The sequence below is a fragment of the Manis javanica genome, chromosome 8, assembly GCF_040802235.1.
Source record: "Manis javanica isolate MJ-LG chromosome 8, MJ_LKY, whole genome shotgun sequence".
Taxonomy (NCBI): domain Eukaryota; kingdom Metazoa; phylum Chordata; class Mammalia; order Pholidota; family Manidae; genus Manis; species Manis javanica.
Genome location: NC_133163.1, coordinates 123,391,823 through 123,412,507, shown reverse-complemented (window position 1 = coordinate 123,412,507; position 20,685 = coordinate 123,391,823). Strand labels below are relative to the sequence as shown.

The following is a 20,685-nucleotide window of genomic DNA, read 5'->3' as shown; positions in this document are numbered from 1 at the left end:
GAAGAGATGCCCTCGGAGAGATCCGAGCCCAGGGAGGAGGGATGGCAGCGTCTGGCAGAGATTCTAAAGCCAGAGGAGGACCTGTCTACACTCCCATTTCCCAGGCAGGAACCTGAAGCTCAGAGAGAGCAGGTACCTTGCCCACTGTCACACAGCAAGTCAATATAGAGCTGAGACTAGAACAGGGCCACTGGTCCAGGGCTCAGACACTGGTTGCTCCAGGCCGGCCTGGCGAGCGGCAGGCTCACCGTCCATCTACACCCTGCAGAGCTCCTCCCTCCTGCCTCCCAACCCCAGAAGCGGGTCCTATTATAGGGGAGGCTGGGCTGAGAACCTTCCCAAAAGCCTTTGGGGACAGGGATGGTGGGTAGGGCAGGTCTCAGTTAGAGCCCAAAGGGGAATTCTAAGAGGTCTGGGCATGTGCCATAGGCCATCCAGACCACTGACAGGAGTCTTCTTGCATGAGGATCGTTTGCTACAGGAGAAGTGGGATGCCCTTAACAGCCCCTCAAGAGAGCCACCTGGCATGGGGGGGTCTGGGTCTGTGTAGGGTACGGTTAGTCCTTGACCATTCTCATGGATGCATGTCCAAAAGCCCTGTGCCGAGAGAGACCTCAGGCAGAAGGGACAAGAGCCTTGGAGACCAGCCAGCGGGACTCTGAGTCATGGGTGGAAGGTGGGTCCCAGGTGGGGACAGCCCTTCACCTGTCTCCTCGGAATGCAGGCTTTAGCACAGCGGACACGGCAGGGAGCCCGCTCTGCCCCTTTGTGGGCGGGAGAACTTGGTGTTCAGTGGGAAACAAGCCCTTTGAGCAGAGGGCGTCATGAGGGGGCTGGAGAAGGGAAGGAAGAATGTGCTGATGGCAGCAGCAGATCGATCTGCCAGCTTGTGTGAAGCCCTCGCAGGAAACTGGGAAGCACACAAGAGCTAGAGGCTCTGTGCCAGCCCTGGTGCCACCAGAGTCACTCTCGGGGCCAGCTGTGCCTGCTGGGTCTGGCTGGGTGCCGATGCAGGCACTCCCTGAAGGATTTCACTTACTAGCTCTGTGAAATGGGCAAGTCTGGTTTTCCCCATGGTCAAGTGGGAATGAGTGTCCTCTGAGACAGGATGGCCAAGAAGCAAGAATGCCATGGGTGCTGTACCCTTAAGGGACACATGCTGGGACTGTGAGCTCAGAAGGCCGTTCTTGGTGTGCCCCTTGGAGGCTCTGGGCTGACCAGGGCAGCGTCGATGGTGCGGGAGTGCTGAAGCCAGGACCAGGACTGGGGCTCTGCCTCTGCGTGGAAGGCCACCTTCCTCCACACCGTCTGCTCAGCCCCTGTCCCCAGAGGATAGTCCTGCCAGTCAGCTGACTCCCTGTCCCCCTTTACTTCCTCCTCCACCTGAGAAAGGCCCCAAGCCAGAGACTGTGCGGAGGAGGAGGAGAGGGCAGGGGCAGAGTGGCCGCAGCACACTGCCCCCACCATCCCTCAGCTGGGCCCGCAGCTGCCAAGGCCGGCCTGGGCTTCCTCAAGGGCCCTGGGCTCAGAGCTTTGGAGCCGGGACTTGGAGCCCAGCTCCCTGTCTCTGAGCGGCTGACCTGGGAAAGGCCTGGGTCTCCTCATTTATAAAACCGTATGTGGAGGGGGCAGCTTGGCGTAAGTGCCTTCACAAGGCCCCCCTGATAGTGTTGCTGGGGGGGGCCCTCTTTGTCCCCTTCTTCAGCTGACCACCTAGTGCCATGTTCTAGAATCAGACTCTCAGCACTTGGGAAGGACCTGAGAAAGCAGCAGGTGTGCCATGCCCATTGTCAAGATGGTGACAGCAAGGCCTGGGGAGGCAGCAGCAGGCTGAGGCCAGGGCTCGGCCTCCTGGGACGCAGCCTGTCTCCCATGACCCTTGGCATCAGCAGAAGACAGCAATTTTCTCCAGTCTGGGCAGAGGAGCAAGGAGCCGGCTCAGCCCCAGGGCCCCAGGCCAGTCCGGACAGGCTGAGCAGGAATCCACTCTGGTCATAGCTGCAGTCCGCCAGGCTGCCTCGGGCCGGGCCCAGGGCCTCGGGGTTCTGTGGACATTGCTTTCTGTTTATTTTCTGCCTGGCTTCTGCTTGCTTTGTGGTTTCCCCTGGAAGGGCTGCAGTGGGAAGTGTGGGGCCTGCTCTGGGGGCTGGGCTGCATCTGTGGGAAACTGGGTTCTGCTGACAGCTCGCAGCTGCCAAGACCCTCATCCCCGGATTCCCACACTGTGGGCTGTGGGCTCAGCTCTGGCTTCTCCAGCCACTGCCTCGACCCGGGCTGGTTTAGAGTGAATGGGCGGCCAGATCCCCAGGGGACAAGCCAGAGGGATCTTCGCATTGAGACTCCTCACCTCCTAACTCACAAACAGGGAAACTGGGGCAGACACAGGACCGGAATGAGGCAGCCTGGCCCCAGCTCAGAGAGCTGTCCTGGGGCTTGGTATCCTCCCATCCCTTTGGGCTTTGCTGGGGTGGGGCAGACGCCCGCGAATGCCTGGGCCTTGACTTTCCCATGACTTCTCTCTGGCAGGGGCCCGGCCCTCCTTCCCCGCTGTGCCCTGGCCACAGCCCGGCTCCGGGTAGAGGGAGGGTGCGTGCGAGGGGACTGCGGCTGCTCTTGCTCTCCCCAGGGCCGTGGGGAGCCCGGGCAGTCCCCGAGGACCTGACCTACCACTGCGGGGACGACGACAGGGCTCCCCCCAAGCAGGCTCCTCTGTGCTCGGGTCTGGGAACGAGCCCTGGGGTTTGAATTCTGGCCCCCTTCTCCCAGGCCCACTGGCTGAGCAACTCTAGGCAAGCCAGCCCAGCTTCCCACCCTCTGTCTCCTGTCTGTAAGACGGACTTCTGACAATCCCCCCCACCCCTCCCACCCCCCTCCGGCAGAGGATAATGAGCGTGGAAGTGCTGTGTGTAAACTGCTCAACACATGAGGGTTTTGAGGCCGTCAGCCCCTGACCTGCTCAAAGCAGGAGCTGGGACGAGGCTGAGGCCCCTCTAGCCTGGACAGGTGTGCTGCGGGGTCACAGGGAGCCCAGAGGGCCTGTGAAGGGGCTAAGCCCCCCCGGAGGGTTCTTGCCCCCCCTAGGGAATGTGGAGGTGGGGTTTGGGGAGAGGGTGGGGCGGCCTGCCGGGCAGCCGCACTTGACAAGGCCCACCGGCCCCCTGCTGCCAGGCTAGCACGAGCTCTCTGTGAGGGCAGCGGATAACTGAGCCATCTCTCCGGAGCTGACCCTGATATTTATTAATCTGCAGGACAAAGCAATCAGCGCTGTCCAATTGAGGAGGCAGCCGTTTATCTTCGCAGCCTCTGCTGCTTGTGGGATACTTTTCAGCCTTTGAAGAGGACGCGGAAACCAACACAAGCTCTTGGAGGAGGGGGTCTCTGCCTCCCGGCCGCTGCCTCCTTAATCCACTTAGCGCCTCCTCATCTCAGGTCCCCAGGGCCTCTTTGACAAATGAGAAACTCCCGGGGTCCCCGTTACGGCAGCCCCTGGGCTTGGGGCTCCTAGCACTGGCTGCGCTGTCGCGGGGGAGGGGACAGGTCTGCAAGGTCAGGCTAAGGCAGGCTGACCTTGAAGCCTCCTCTGCCTCCCCTGACATGCCTCTGCTCTCCAAGCTCAGGGAGCTCCAGCACATTAAAAAGCTGTTAAAAGCGTCCATCTGGTTCACTGTCTCCCTGCTTCTGCAACCGACGGCGGGAGAGCAGCCTCGTTCAGAGGTGAGTCCCCGGGAAGGTCGTCCCTGAGGAGCCAGGCCCGAGGGGCCGCCAGGCACCATTCCTCTCATCCACTCTCACTCTAGGGGCAGCATTGGAGGAGGTTGCGTGCCGTACCTGATAGAAGCCACCCCCAGATCCCGCTTCCCCCGTGTGGCAGGCAATAGCCTGAGCGCTTTAGGCAAATGAAATCACTTAAGCTTCACAGCAACCTTGAAAAGCGGAGCTATTAATAGCCCCATTTCACAGCTGCGAAATGAGGCACAGAGAGGTAAAGTAACTCACCCGAGGCCACACCACCTCCTTGGGTGCTCCAGGACCCCCTGTTAGCATCTGCTGCTGGCTGGGCTGCTCCCTGGGATGGGGTGGGACAAGAACAAAACATACGTTTTATTTCCTGACATCCTCACAAGAATTTCGAGAGAAGCATAATCATGCTCAAATGACAAATAAAAGAATGGGGGCTCAGGAATTTTAAGACACTTCTCCAGGGCCACAGAACCAGTAAGCAGATGAGGAGACGCTCAATCCCAGAATTCACTGGCTGCGACTTCACCCACAGGGGCTTCCAGTGTCCATGTTCCTTCTCTGCCTGTGGTGTATTGCCCGGGCTGCCAGCGGCAGCCTCCTCTGGGTCGTGACTTGCCCCTGACTCAAGGGCACAGAAGCCTCTGCTCTCTGGGGACCACCAGGGTAGCCTGAGCCAGGCATCAGGACTCCAGAGATTTGACCTTGAGTCCACAGACAAGTTCGTGGCCTGCATGGGCTCAGGCACGGGGTCTGGGAGTTGTTGGGTTAGACAGGTCAGATCACCAGCAGCAGGGGTAGCTGTAGAAAGTGGGTGTGGGGATATGTAGTTGGGCTTTAGACGCTTTATTAAATTCCAAACACACCTAGCTGCAGGCTTTCATGATGAACTTCCTGGGCCTCTAGAGCTTTCTGTCTGTCTGCTCATTGCTTTTAGTCCTCTTGCAGGGCCTGGTGGCTTTAAAGCCTCAAAGACTTGCAGACAGCCCCTCCTAGGCTGACGAACGCTCTGAGGGAGGCACTGACCTTCCTCTCTCTCACCCCAGCCTGGCCTGACCTCCCTGGGGGCACAACGCAAGCAGAGCTGGGGGAAGGGGAGGTATAGGGTGGGGGCAGATTCCCCAAGGGAGATGAGAGCTCATGCCTCACTCCTGACTCTGCCAGATGTCCCCACTCCCTCTGGTCCCACCAACCTCCCACATGTGGCTGTGATGAGTCCCTAACTCCATCCTATGTAGGATCTTCAGATGGACTCATCAAGGCCCACCTTCCAATGACAGTATTATGCCAAACCTAAATGATCTGCTCCTCTCTCTCCATTACCTTTCCCACCTCATCACCTCCTACTCTCCCCCTGCTCTCTCTGCTCCAGCTGCACGGGCCTTCCTGCTTCCTCGAGCACATCTGGCTCACCATGACCTCAGGGCCTTTGCACTAGCAACCATTCCTTGACTGCGCTCCTTTCCCAGGGTCTGCATGGTTGGCTCACTTCCTCAGCTCCTTCAAGTCTCTGCTCTGGTTTCTGCCTTCTCACTACCGCCTGCTCTAACCACTTCCAACTGCCTTCCTGGCCCTCCCTGTATTTCTGACCCTGTTCCGTTGCATTCCACAGACATATCACCTTCTGGCACTTCACAATTGGTTTGTTTATGTTGTTTTTATCTTTCTCCTCCATTAGAATACACACTTTAGGTAGTCAGGGAATTTTGTTTTGTTCAACATCAAATCCCTCTCCAGCAGTTAGAACAGTGTCTAAACACAGCGTAGGTGCTAAATAAATACCTGTGGAATAAAAATTGGGTGGATTTCAGTACATCTCAAAGCAGAGTAACATAATGTTTGTTTGTTTAGGGACTAGGAATGGAGCCCAGGAAGACACAGGTTGGAACCTCACCTCTGCACTGTGCTTGCTGTGTGACCTTGAGCAAGTCACTTGGCTCTGGGAGCCTCAGCTCACTACCTGCATGCCTGCCCTGCCCTGTTGCCGGACTGCAGCGTCTGAAGAGAGAGGCCTCTGAGTAAGGACTTAGCCGCGGGCACACACGCAGGGCCGTCCTGCTGCTCCTGCCCCACGTGGCTGGAGTCTTGGCTTTCAGACCTCAGTGCTTGGAAGAGTCACCTGACCTCTCTGAGGCTCACTTTCTCCACCTCTGAAACCGAGGATGATGCAAATTAAGCCCCTTGAGTAAGTGGTACAGTGCTGGGACTTGGTGAGCTCTCTGCAAATGTTCACTTAATTCAGATGCTGTCAGGTCAATGGTAAGGAATGGCTTTCACAACTCAGCTTTGAGCCATCAGACTGTTGTTGGCCCTCCCTGAAAAAGGATAGGAGCAGAGGACAGCAGAGCTGGCAGGGACTTCGGAGGTCAGCAGGAGAGCTGTTGACCCCAGACAGGGATGGGAGCTTGTCCAAGAGTGTGCCCACTCAGAGTGGGCCCTTTACTGAGCACCTGCTGTCGGGCTGGCTTTTGCTGGAGGGTTTCATCTCATAGTTCCCTAGGTGTCCCTGGGGAAGCCCTGTCAGGCGAACCTCACTGTCCTATCCAAGGCCTGTCAGAAGGTCAGCATGCAAAAGCTTTCAGGTGTGCGCCCACCTGCTTCCTACATCTTGCCCCATCTGGTGAGGGCATGTGTGTGGGTGGGAGGCAGACCCTAGGTGGAGAAATGCTCTCCTGGTTCTGACCAATCTTGGGGTTGGGAAGCCCTTCTCCTCAAAGCAGAGCACATGTCTACATCCACAGGCCGACACCACCATCCCTTAGGATGCTGTAAATGAGTTAGTCGTCGTGCTGTGGCACTGATGCCAGGGCGGGGCTGGCCTTGATTCCTGTTATTTCATTCCATGTGTCCATGCCGCCCAGCCGCACTGTCAAATTTCCAGACCCAGCATCCTGGGCAAAGCCAGAGGGTCACCGCCATGATCTTGCTCATGGGTCTCTTTTCAGCAGCTGGGCCCTGGAGGATGGCCTACAGCTCCCTGGGCACTTTTTACTGGGTTCGAGATTGAGGAGGCAGGGGCAGATGGCGAGAACTATCCCCAGCCCCACCTTTCTCAGGAACCTTGTGGGGCTCCGGCACTTGGGGCCTCTGAGAAAGACCCAGGTTTGTTGTGAGTGACAAGACATGCGGGGGGAAAGCAAAAAGAATTCAGTTTAGGAGCGTATTCTCTAGCTCTGGTTCTGGCAACATCCCTGAGCAGAAGGCAGGGAAAGTATTATTCGTTCAACCACTTCACAGAGGAAGAAATCGAGGCTCAGAGCTGCTGTGCAGCACGCAGATCAAGGAAGTGAAAACCGAGATTTGAATCTGTTCTAATTGCCTTCTGAGTCCATGTCTTGTCCCAGTGGATTGAACATTTTCAAGTATTTAACTCAGCATTGAACAGCCATGTGTGGTCTACAGAATCCTGTGTCAGACACCCTGGGGGGACACAGACCCATGGAAAGCACAGAATCCGCTGGAAGATTCCAGGGCGGTATAAGAATCATAATAACGGAGTAATAGCTAACATTTGGGAGCACCTACTAGGGGCCAGAATTATGCTTCACAATTTTCATGGATTGTCTCATTTAAGCTCTCAAATACTTTGCAGTCTAAGTAGCAGTATACCCATTATTTTTAGTTGTTTTTGGTATCCACAAGTGTAGCCCATTTTTTTTAGAATAGAGGCTTAGCAAGGTTAGGTGGCTTATCCTCAGCAAAGGTGGTATCTTGCTGCTGGCTGCATCTCTCACCACCTGGGCATTGTCTGGGGCTGTGTCAGCCTGGGCAGTTGTCACTTAGTTGGTTCAAGTTGTCTGGGCTAGGCTGGGTAAATAGTATGTGGGTAGGAATCACTCTGATTGTTCTGGAAGAACTGTATTCTCTTTGTTTGCCCTCTCTGGGTCTCAGTTTCCCCTCCCTTGGAACCTCTGACCTCGGATGTCCTTGCTGTGATCAGGGCAAATGCTTGAGGCTTAGTGAAAGGCTAAGGTCTCTGGAGGGACAGAGAATGACTTGGTGGAGGAGAGAAGGGGCGCTGGAGGGGAGAGGGGTGTCACAGGTGAGAGCAAACAGAAATATGCACACGGGAGCACAGCCTTCCGAAGGGGAGTGCCTGTGCCTGGGAGAGTCCTGGGGGACAAGGGCCGGCCTTCCTCCCAGCCCCACCCTCCACAAGCTCAGGCAGCTTGCGGCCGTCCCCCACAAAAGAGCAGCAAAATATCAAATCAATAAAGACAGCAAAGAAAACAAGAATAGGAGAGGACCCAGCGTTCAGCCACATTTCACAGGGCCTCAGTTTCCCCTTTGTGAGGGGAGGGAGCTGGCCCTTCAGTGATTTGGAATATTTTCATCCCAGGCTGGTGCTGGAGCAAAATAGGTGAGGGTGGTCCCGCCGACCCACCCCGGGTCTATGATTGGTGGTGCCTCCCCCTTCCTCCCCTTCCCTCCCCTCCCCCATCCCTCCCTCCCCTTTCCCTCCCCTCCCCTTTCCCTCCTCCCCTTTCCCTCCCCTCCCCCCGCTCTTTTTCCCTCCAACCCTATCACAGCCCCCAGTGTGTTGCGCAGTTATTAGTTTAGGTTCATTTAGAATCGGCTTAGCAACCCCACACCCCTGGAACCTGGAAGCTTAAGCACAAGATGTCTGGCAAATGGAAATTCAATTGCTTTAATATAGAGACTATTTTGCTGCAGTCAAACTGGAGCCTCTTACTAAGAATCTGATGGAATTTCTAAACAGGGAGAGAGGCCCAGAGGAGGGGCCACTGCCCATCACACACAGACATTGCTCTTGACATATTTATGACTCCAATAAAATCTCCCATCTGGTATATTTTAAAATAAAATTGAAAATTTATCGCTTCCCCTGAGTCGGTCTGTCGTCCTCCTCAGGAGGAGATACAGCCAGACGGAGATTATAGGCGGCGGCGGCCGGCAGGCAGAGGGGGTAGCCCAGGGTCTAATGCAAATTTCAGCACCTTCTCCATTACAGCTGCTGGGCTGGGAAGATTCCTGGCGGGGAGCAGGCGGTGTGCTAGTCCCGTTTCTCTGGACACCAGATTGGCCGCCCCACCAGGGCCCACAGGCTTGGTTTGTTCTCTCCCCGGATTTGCAGGGTCTGCGTACACCATGGCATGGGAGACACAGGGGAAAGTCCTGTCCTCCGGGGTGCCAGTGCTCTGGGCCTGGGAATCAGCATCTTGCCTACTCACCCCTCTGGAGCCCAGGGGACATCTTTGGTGTCTGCCAGATGGTTCAAGGGGACCCTCTATTTATAAGAGTCTAGAGGTTGAAATCAGGGCTTAGATTCTGGCGGTAATTGAGGTTTAGTTTACAACTAGGATTAGGGTTCAGTCTGAAACTAAGATCAGAACTTGGGCTCATGTCACGATTAAGGCTCAGTCTACAAGTGAGGTCAGGGCTCAGGCTCAGGCTAGGATCAAGGTTCAGTCCATTAGCGGAGACGGGGCTCAGATTACATAATGTCAGGAGTCAATTCATATCTCTGAGCTTCAGTTTCTTCTTTAATTAAAAGAGGAGGTAAGTGTTGCCCTGCCTGCTTTACAAGGACATGATTTATAAGAACAAATGAAAACAAGAATATTTTTCATTTCTATAGCATTTCGTAGTTTATAAAATGCCTGCACATCATTTATCTCTTTTGCTCCACATCACAGCCGCTGTTCTGAAGACGAGAACATAGGCTGGGGGGTTAAGAAGCTTATCCAAGGTCACATAGCAGACAGACAGGAAGTGGGGGTCAGGGCCGGCTCTTCCTGACTCCAACCAGCAACTCGAATACAGCAATGCAGAGCAGCAGGGCCCGAGAACGCGGGTCTGTCCAGCACTCATTTCCCTTTTCTTTATTCTTTAACAGAATGCTTTTTCTACTCTGGGGGCATGTGTCTACCTAAAGGACTACAGGTCCCAGCCTCCCTTGCGGCCAGGAGTAGCCAGTGAGGATTGTCGGGTGGGACGCCTGGGAAAGTTCTGTAACAGGGAGACAGAGCATGCGCACTCTGCCCTTCCCTCCTCCTCGCTCTCTGCCTGGAATGCAGACAGGATGGAGCCCAGCAGACATGTTGGCTCACGAGGTGACACCGAAGATGACAGCGGTGCCGAGAATGAAGCCGAAAGAGAGCAGCCTGGGATACTGGTGACGTGGAGCCACCCCCAAACCTGGGCTGCCGACCTCCAAATATGGGAGAGTAAAAGACACACTAATTTGTTTAGGTCATTAGGGTTGGATCTCTGACACCAGCAAGCAAATGTAATTTCTAAGTGTGCAAAGGTGTTAGTTACCCTGTAAAGAAAGAGTATGTGGTCAAGTAAACTTGAGAGATACCGACCTAAACAGTCTTTCCCGCAGGACTTCCCAGAGCTTTCAGATGCCAACCAGTTTGGGGGAGTGTCAAGCTGAGCATGCTGTGTGCTGCGTTTCCCAAGCTTGCTTGACTTTGTGGTGGCACACAGTGGGTGTGTGGAGCGTGGGGTATGTGTGTGAGGGGTGTGGGTACGCGAGACACACCGTGAGTCTGGGTGCCGGGAGGCCGCCCATGATGTCTGAAGGGGCTGGAGAGTACCCTACCCGGTGCTTTCATTATTAAAACAAACGAAGAGCCTGGCCCCTTCCTCGGGGATTTTTCTGGAGCTTCAACTAGCATTCCGCTTTCAGTTCCTAAGTGCGAAGGGGGCAGGGCCAAGCAGGGCAGGGCTAATTTGGGGACAAAGCCGGAAGAGCTGTCTGGGGCAAGAGGGTCTCCCTGTGGCAGCTGCAGCCTTCCTGGACAGACGCGTGCCGCAGATTCGGGGACAGCTCCATGGCAAGGCCATCCTAGGCCTCCTCGCGTCTTTTGTATATACACACTAGCAGCCTGCCCCTCTCCCTAACCCAAGGCGAAGAGGGACACAGACGCATGGAGAGAGGGAGGGATTTGCCCATGGCCATCGAAAGAGTGGCTGGTGGGCTAGAATCTGGAGCCGGCTGTCCCAGCTCATGGTCCACTCCCTGTCCTCTCCCCAACCTACCAGCTGCCCTTCGGGTTTCTGGAATGCTCTGTCTGAGCCATGTGCTTATCTTGTTCAGCAGCCACCTCTCACTCTTCTGTGGGAGCCCTACTGCAGGCTGCAAGGCCTTGACACACCCTTTCAATGCCACTTAAGACTCAGAACACAGGAGCAGTGATAGAGGCGCCCACTGCCGGTTTGGTGATGACTGTGCCCCCTGTTGGGGAGCTGCTCACTGCCTTGCAAAGGGTTGGAGTCGCCCATTCTTAAATAAGTGTCCTTGGGGAGCACAGCCAGAGTTAAGGCAGTCAGTCACCCACCTGTGTCAAGGAGAGAGAAGCAGAGAGCCCCACTGTGGCAGCCCAGATGGAGGAAAGGGGGGCATGTGGTACCCAGACTCCCAGACTGAGGATGGGGGACTTTCCCCAGTCCATTGCCTAGACCTCAGTCTCTCTCCCAATGCAACCCAGAATTGGGTCAGGCCTCTGAGAGCTTGTCCAGGGCCAGAATTCTACAGATCGACTTTTCAAGGAGATTGCTCGGAATTAAAGGAAGAACCGAACAACTAGCTCCCCCTCTTGCAGGAGGACTCCTGGAGAGCTGGAACAATGCCTGCTCCCACTCTCTCGCCCCAGAACCTGCCTGTGGCGTGGGCCTGCACAGAAGCACCCATCGCAGCCAGAGGTGAGGCACGGCCAGGTTCCAGGGGAGAGTGGGGGGCCAGGGCGGAAGCGGGGGTGAGAGAAGAGAAGAGGGAAGAGGGAGGAGAGGAAATGGGAGCTTGAAGAAATGAAAGAAAATCCAATATTAAAACTTTAACAAGAGCCCCGTAAATGAGAAACAAAACTTGTACTCAGGAGGTGAAGGATCATTTAAAAGGCAAATTCCCCTTGTGCCTGCAGGAGCTTGTTAACAGAATACAGAGCTGCGAGTGCAGGTGGTCCCACACAGAAAACTGGAAGCTTTTCTTTTTACACTCCCTGAAGATTCATCTGCAATGCAGATGAAGCATCTTAGAAACAAGAATGAAAACAGCATTTGATTTTCACAAAGGCCAATTCAGAGGCACACTTCCTGTCCAGCCCAGGGCACCAGCATCTGCTGTGCCTGAGATAACTGTTCCCAGCTGGGTGGGAGCCTGCCCAAGTCCTGCCGAGGTCAGACGAGTGTGCACATGCACCAACATGTGAGTTCACTGCACGTGCGTGTGCACACACACTCATTTACTCAGATCTACAGCAGAGTTATTCTGGACTTGGTCCATATGTAAGGTCTAGTCTGTGTCCAGATCTGAATCCAGAAAATCCATGCATTCTGCCCAGTGACTGAGTACATGTGAACTGCCAAGAGCTGGGGCTCCCATGGCAAACCAGATGCAGCCTCTCAAGGAACTTGCAGGCCAGGCAGGGAGACAAAGAGAGAAGCACCTTAGAAAACAGAGCCCTGTGGGCACACAACAGATGGGCATCTGGCGCAGGCTGGGGAGGGCTTCCTGGCAATTTGAGAAATGGTATTTTGGAGCCACACTGTTTAGGATGGTAGCCACTAGCCACATGTGGCTATGTACATTTAATTAACTTAAAGTAAATAAAATGAAAAAGCAGCTCCTCTGTAGCACTGGCCACATTTCAAGTGGCTACCATATTGGACTGTGCAGAGAGAGGACATTTCCACTGTCACAGAAAATCCTATTGGATAGCATTGTGAGGATGACCGGAGCCTCCCCGGTGAGGGCCATGGAGGGGTGCTCCAGTTCCAGGTAACAGCTGTGCAAAGGGCTGGAAGCAAAATGCAGCTTGTCCAGGGGACTGGAGCCTGAAGCACAGGCGTGCGAGGGAGGGGAACGGTGACGCTAAATCTAGGGAAGGAAGAATGCACATGGTAGCTGAAGATGGTGTGTGTTGGCAAGGAGCTGGGTTTTGTCCTGAACTGTTGGGAAGCCTCCAAAGGGTTTCCAGCGGGGATTAGCAGGAGCGGGGCAAGCCAGGAGCCCAAGACCCTACGAGGAGGGGGCAGCTGCCAGCATCGAGGTGCGAGACGAGGCGGGATAGAAGGGCTACGTGGGGGTGCAGCTGAGAGGACCTGGAGTTGGGTTGGCTGTGGGCCCCAGGGAGAGGGCTTCTGGCTTGAGTGCCAGGGCGGCTGGGGCTGCCCTCTGTGGAGAGGGCAGGAAAGCTGGAGAGGAGCCCAATTTGGGCTGTGCTGAGTATAAGGGGACGTGGAAACCCTGCCCCTGCAGGAAGGTGAGGGCACTTGGCCCTCTGGGGAAAGTTGGAGCTGGACATACTGACTTGCTGGTCATCAGCAAATAGACCGAATGCAAGTTCTGCAAAGAACTGAGGTCCAGGAGTGTCCTCAGTGGGACAATAGTGGAGTCCTGGCGGCACTGGCGAGTTAGTGGCCGAGAGACAAGAAGGGGCCAGAATGCCAGAGATGAATGAGGGAGACCAGATGTCCGTTTGGAGGCAGAGACCCTGGAGGAGCAGGACAGTATCTGGGCACAGAGGAAACAGGGCTGAGAGAGGAAGGGAATTCGTGACAAGGACAGGGGCTGTGGGGGAGCTGGTGTTTTACAAATATGGCCACAGCAATCTCCCCGACCCCACAACCTCTTCTACACTGAGACTTTGTCCCCTGCTCCTGGACTTGTGGGTCTGTGTCCCTCCTCTTCAAACCCGGGCAGGCTTGTGATCTGACGGATAGAGCCCAGCAGAAGTGATGCTCTGGAGCTGTGGGGCTCAGGGCAGCTCTCACTGTGTCTCTGAGGCACTCTCGGAACTCTAAGGCACCATGTCAGAAGGACCACTAAGGCTGAGACGCCGCCAGGCCGTGTGAATGTGCCCAGTTTAGTGTCCCAGTCAGCAGTCACACCCTAGCTCCCAGCCCACAGTGAGCACCAATTGTTAGACATGTGATTAGAAGGGCCTCCAGTTGGTTCCAGACCCCAGATGTCAAGTCACCACTAGCCGTTGAGACTCCAGACATCACAGAGCACATGTCAGCTGTCCTTTTTGAGCTCTGTCCTAATGCCTGACCTACAGAATCCATGAGCATCCAAAAATGGTCATTGTTTTACATCACTGCATTTTGGGGTGACTTGCTATGCAGTACTAGTAACCAGAACAGGTAGGACTGCACTGGATGTGGAACAGGGACCCCGATGCCCCAGGGGGGAGGTGGGCTTCACCCTGCAGCCAGGTGAGGCAGAGGAGGCTAAGGAAGCCGAGCAGGGGCTGATGCTACGAACATGGGAGTTTGGAGAGGAGCTGTGGGTGCCAGATAGCTCCGGCCTGGGAGATGACCCCAAGGGCAGCATCGGGGAGGATCTGGCGGGAGCGGATGGGGAAGGCTGTGGAGTCTTGCTGTTGCGTGGTCAGTGCTTCCACTAACCAGCTCTCCCTGAGCACAGATTCCTCCCTGACTCACAGTAAATGCAAGGTGACTGTGACTTCCCTTTCTTTTATCAAACTTTCCCCCTCTTTTATTTGTAGTATCTTAACAAAGGATGCTCACGTGCATGGAGACTTAACTGTTGACTAACACATTCAAGGACAAGGTCACTTGCCCTCTCCCAGGCCTCAGAGGTCTGGCACCTTCGGTTCCTGCTTTTTCTACCACCGCATGTTTCTGTTCCTGCAACGCCCCTGGATACAGGCAGGGAGGAGGGGAGGGCGGGCTGGTGCCCCAGCAGGCCCAGGGGGGCCTGAACGCGGCTGCCAGAGCTGGATCGAGCGTTTCTGTGCAGCCCTCCTCCCTCCCCAGCCTCAGCAACTACTTGAACTCTGCAGTTCCAGACAAATTGTAGCCCCACGAGCAAGAATGAGAGGGACAGTGTCTGCGGGGAGCCTGCGAACGTGGCCGCCCTCCCAGCCCCTGCTCCCACTTCAAATGCTGTCCGCAGGCCAGGGTCAGAGCAGCCCCTGAGGACCCCCCACCAGGTCCTCCTAGGCTCCTTGCTGCCCGGGCAACTCTTAGGCCAAGCCCTCAGAGCCCTGGACGCGATGCCTGACCCCAGGTCCCCCTCTCCTGCCCCCCTCAGCATCCGGTTCCTTGTCTGAACGCAGTGCCGTTGCCCCTAGCAACAGAGCTCCTGGCCCCATCCTGGTCTTCCTCCCCACCCCCCCTTTCTTTCCCTCCTCTTCCTCCAGCTTCCTTATTCCCGTCCTTCTTCTCTTCCCACTGTGGAAACAGTGCCAAGGGCTGGAAGTCTCCCTTCAAACCTTGTGCCAGCCGGGCAGCCCCGCCAAGCCCCTGGCCCCTCTGGGTGGCTCACCGGCTTATGATCACCGCACTCAGCACTCTCCGCCTGCCTGCGGGCCCGGGACTGGGTACTGAGATGGGCTCGGGACCAGGGGACGTCCTGGGAAGACCTGAGGCAGCGCTCTCAGGGCGCACCAGGCACAGAGCTCCCGACTACGGAGACGCGAGTAAACCCGAGAGCTGGAGGGCATTTCTTCCCATCAGGGCTGTTAAGGTGGTGAGCTGCTCAGAGCTGGGGGCAGGCAAGGAGAGGCCTTTCCAGTAATGGTGGTGCTGGCACAGGTAAGGCACAGGACAGTGAAGGCCCCACAGCCCAAACCAGACAGGCTTGGGAGGGAAGTCAGTGAGAGTTCAGCCCAGGTCTCCCCGCACTGTCCTGTGCACAGTCATCTCCTTTCCCCCAACCTCCCAATTCCCAGGACCCTTTAGCGGCACCCTGTGCCCCACGCAGCCCCACGAGAGGCATCACTTTTGTAGCTGGGCCCTAGAGAGAGAGGACGGTATAAGGAGGGGTTCTTGGGTTCGTTACCTATCCACAGGGCAAGCCCAGCGCTCAGCATGGCTATGTCAGCTGGACACGAACGGATGCCCAGAGGGGCAGGCACTATGCCCCTGAGCACCCCGACCCCACAGCCCGCATCTCTCTCGGCCTCCAGCTCCCACTCGCAGCCAACCTCCAGGCATGGGGTTCCTCCTCACCCGCCTGGAGCTCTGCACGTTCCCCTGCGGCCCAGCTGCGCCAAACTCGCATCAGATTCATCCAATTCTCACTCTCCTCTCCCTGCCTGGAATGCTCTTCTCTGCTTTCTCACTTGACTCTGTTTGCCCCCAGTGAAGGTCACCTCCTCCAGGAAGCCTTCCCCAAGCGTCCAGGCTGCATTCGGTGCCCCTGCGGGTCTCCCTGATCCTGTGCTTGCCTTTCTTCCAGCTCTCTTGCCCCCGTGAGTGGTCACCATCTGTTTACGCGTTGTTCTCCCAAGTGCCCCATGAGACCTTCAAGGGCATGGATCCTGTGCGTCCCATCTGGGAAAATGCCTGGTGAGGTGATCAGTACGTCAAACAGCCCTGCCTCTCTGGGCCTGAATTCTCCCCATCAGTAAGCTGGGAGGGATGGCCAGCGGCCTTAGGGGACCCTTTTGGCCAGTGGGGTGCAAGTCTGGCACTGTGTCCCGGCTGAGCTTCAGGACTGAGCCTTAGGGACCTGGGTGTGAGCGCCAAGCACGCCTGGTGTGGCCCTGGGTATGTCGGCCCCTCTCTGATGCCTCAGGTCCTCATCTGCCAAATGGGGGCAATAATGGTCGCAACCTGTCTCCTCAGGGTGCTGTGAGGCCTCGGAAAAGGCGGCGCGGCCAGACTTCTCCCACAGGAACAGGCAGAACCTGGGGTGCCGGAAGGAACGCGCCGGCCCAGCCCCGCTCCCTTCTGCACAGCCCAGCCTCGGGCTCAGGGGTCTCTGGGGCTCTGCTGCCCTCCAGTGGCCAGAGGCCCCTGGGCACTAAGAACCACTGAGTTTCTGGTTAATTCAACTGCTATCGGTCCCAGCGCAGGAAGAGGAGACACTGAGGCTCAAAAAGTGGGTGGGACTTACTGGGGGTCCTGTGCCTGTATCCCCAGTATTTCCAAGCCCAGGGTGGGCTTGTCCTCTTGTCTCAGACTGCCAGGAGAGAGAGCTGACCCTCCCCTGCTGACCTCCCCCACCTGCGGAGCCCCTGCAACGGGGGGCCCTGCCCAGCTGCCCCCTCTAGCACTGGCCTCGACCTCCCCTCTGAGAAGTGTTGCCCGTACTAACTCGGGGGTCATCCCTGATTCAAGGAACTGATAACAGGGACTGGGAGGGGTGCCTTAGCCCCCTCCCTCCTTGATTAATCAAATACTTAAAATAATGGTCATGGTCATGATTGATGGACAGAGCATAGCTAATTACTCTGGGGATCAAAATGACTGTTTCTGTTTTAAAAGGCTGCAAATGAGTTAATCATTTCCTTTGCTCACCTCCCTAACCTCGTTACACTTCTAAATGAATAGCGGTATTGATCTGGGAACTGACTTCGGTGTCACGCCGCCTGAGAGGGTTTAATTAGGGTCTGAAAACGCTGCAGTGCCTCCTCCTTCTGACCAAGGAAATTAGCCTTGGGTTTTACTTCCATTTCACAGCCGTGTCCTCCACATAGACACAAGGGCTAGCACAAGGCCCGGCGGTGCCACCAGCTCTGGCCCTGCCCTGCCCCCAGCCCCCTCCCTACCCAGAGCAGCGCTGACCCGCCCTGGCCTCTGGCCTCTCAGGAAGGTACGGCAGGAGGCCACTGGGGTCTGCTAATTTAGCCTCTTCTGTCCCATCTGGAGGTTTGGGTGATGGATATGGCAGGAGAGGGCCTGGCGTCATTTGGTGAGGTGGGGGCAGGTCTGCGACCGGGAACTGTCACAGATTCCAGCTCTAGACCATGATGGCTCCCTGGCTGAATAAATATTTCTTCCCTAGGTCCCTAAGGAGCCACCCCCATTTCCAGCCCCCTCCTGCCTCTCCTTAGGGCCGCATGGTGCAGCGGCTGCCAGCCCACGTGAGGGTGGGGAACAGGGGGGAGGGCAGGCCAGGAGACGAGGAGCCCTGCTCTGGATCTGCTGCCGACACACAGGTGACCTGGAGCTGCTCTGCTTTAGTCTGGGCCTGGCCTCTTTCCTCCGAGCTGGACAATTCCCCACCCCCAGTCCCCAACATGAGTCTCCGGGCAAATGGATGTGAGCCAGGCACAGAGAGGTAGGGTGGGGAGAGTGGGAAGGCCAGGCGGGGTCCATGGACCCAGAACTGAGGTGGGAGCTGGTATGCCCCCCGCTATTCCGCACACAGCCTTCCCTGACCGTGGCTCCCCTCCGCCACGGCCGGACCTGTCACCCGTCCAGCTTCTGCAAACCGTTGTCGGTATACACTTCTCCATACACTCACTTCCTACCCGCTCTTCTGTATTTGATTTCTCCCCATTAAGCTGACTTTCACTGAGCCATAGGCCCTGTCCAGGTGGTCTCCTGCGGCACCGGGCCAGCCTGGACGCCTCCTCCCTTCCCCGGGCCTCCACAGTGCACCGGTGCCTGGTTTTCCCCCTGCTTCCTGGTTGCCCCTCCTCACTCGCCTTTGTGTCTCCCGTCCTGGCCTGTAAGTGTCTCAGGGTTGGGCCTAAAGCCCTCTTCTCTCTTTTTTTCTCATTTGCATCTCCTGATGAGTCCAAAGCTCCCTCAGTTTTAAAGTGGATATAACCCAAACCACATCTCAGCTCAGGCCTCACTCCAAAGCTCCATATACATCTAGCCAGGAAGTGACATGGTCAGATTTACCCTTTAGAAAGGCCACCTTGGAGAGATTCTCAAGACGGCGGCGTGAGTAGGGTGGTGGAAATCTCCTCCCAAAACCATATATATCTGGAAATACAGCAAATACAATGAAGAGTGACCAGAAGATACAGTACACCAGCCAGGCTACATCTACATCTGTGAGAACTCAACATCTCACGAAAAGGGTAAGATTCAAAGCCTCGACCTGGCAGGACTCAAGCACTCCCCCCACCCTAGCTCACTGGCGGGGGGAAAAGAATCAGAGCGGGTGGGGGGGAGTGGAAGCCCAAGACTGCTAAATAACCAGCCCTAGTGACCTGCACCAGGAGCACAGACACACATTGCACGGTGCATTGGATATTAGAGGAACGGAAAAGCAAAATCTGAGATTAAGACTGCGAACAGGTTCCCACAGCCGGCTGCCCTGGGACAAAAGAAAAGCTGGTGTTTTAAAAATCTTAAAGGGACAAGGGTTTAAATCATCCTGGCACACTCAGCCCAGCAGGCTGGGAACCTTAAGAAACTTCAGGCCATAAAACCATTATAAATACCACAGGCCCAATATAGGAGCACCTAAATATATGAAACAAATAATAACAGGATTAGAGGGGGAAATAGACTGCAATCCACTTATTTAAGGAGACTTCCACACACCACTCACTCCAAAGGACAGATCCACCAGACAGAAAATAAGTAGGGACACAGAGGCACTGAACAACACACTAGGACAGATGGACCTAATAGACATCTACAGAACTCTCCATCCAAAAGCAACAGGATACACATTCTTCTCAAGTGCACATGGAACATTCTCCAGAATAGACCACATACTAGGCCACAAAAAGAGCCTCAGTAAATTCAAAAACATTGAAATTGTACCAACCAACTTCTCAGATCACAAAGGTATAAAACTAGAAATAAACTGTACAAAGTAAAAAAAAAGGCTCACAGGCTCAGAACCTCACCCCCCCTGTTTTGAGAGAAATCTTCTACATCCGTGGATGTTTTATTGCCCTTGTCTAGCTCGGATCAGCACATAGTCCATAGGCACACACCTGATCATCTACATTTGCCCTCTTACAGCACTAAACTATGTTTTCTACCTTTATCTTGCATCTACCTACCACTTTAGCATTTTATTAAAAATAAAAATAATAATAATAATAAAGGGAGAAATGTGGGATCAACATATAAATCAAGTATAAAAATCAAACGAATATTCATATTTGACCTGATTGTTTATAGGTCATAATGCGTGATCAAAACCGAAAGTTTCTGTGATGACTGCCCTTGTACTGTTCACCATGTAAGAACTTATTCACTATGTAAGAATTCGTTCACCATGTAAGAACTTGTTCGTTATGCTTCAGAAGATTGGAGACTGACGAGAAGTAGGCTTGAGATGGATTAATGACTGTACATTGAGCATTGAGTCCCCTATACAGAATTTTATTGTTGTTAACAACAATTTGATCAATAAATATGAGAGATGCCCTCTCAAAAAAAAAAAAGGCTCACAAACACATGGAGGCTTAACAACATGCTCCTAAATAATCAATGGATCAATGACCAAATTAAAACACAGATCAAGCAATATACACAGACAAATGAAAACAGCAGCACAACGCTCCAACTTCTGTGGGACACAATGAAGGCGGTTCTAAGAGGAAAGTATATAGCAATCCAGGCCTATTTAAAGAAGGAAGAACAATCCCAAATGAATAGTCTAAATTCACAATTATTGAAACTGGAAAAAGAAGAACAAATGAAGCCTAACGTCAGCAGAAGGAGGGACCTAATAAAGATGAGAGAAGAAATAAATAAAATTGAGAAGAATAAAACAATAGAAAAAATTAATGAAACCAAGAGCTTGTTCTTTGAGAAAATAAACAAAATAAATAAAGCCCTAGCCAAACTTATTAAGAAAAAAAAAGAATCTACACACATAAACAGAATCAGAAATGAGAAAGGAAAAATCATGAAGGACACCAAAGAAATACAAAGAATTATTAAAGAATACTATGAAAATCTATATGCTAACAATCTGGATAACCTAGAAGAAATGGACAACTTTCTAGAAAAATACAACCTTCCAAGACTGACCCAGGAAGAAACAGAAAATCTAAACAGACCAATTACCAGCAATGAAATTGAATTGGTAATCAAAAAACAACCCAAGAACAAAACTCCCATACCAGATGGATTGACTGCTGAATTTCATCAGACATTTAGAGAAGACATAATACCCATTCTCCTTAAACTTTTCCAAAAAATAGAAGAGGAGGGAATACTTCCAAACTCATTCTATGAAGCCATCATCACTCTGATACAAAAACTAGGCAAAGACACCACAAAAAAAGAGAACTGCAGACCAAT

At 54.3% G+C, this 20,685-nt stretch overlaps 1 protein-coding gene across 1 annotated transcript in view; it reads right to left on the bottom strand.

The window, feature by feature from the left end:
- LINGO1 (leucine rich repeat and Ig domain containing 1) overlaps positions 1–20,685 on the bottom strand; it is a 291,038-nt gene that overhangs the window by 6,234 nt on the left and 264,119 nt on the right. Inside the window, exon 7 of the transcript XR_012120813.1 lies at positions 3,997–4,066. The gene's annotated coding sequence lies outside the window, so the exon portion shown is untranslated. The remainder of the gene's footprint in view (positions 1–3,996; positions 4,067–20,685) is intronic.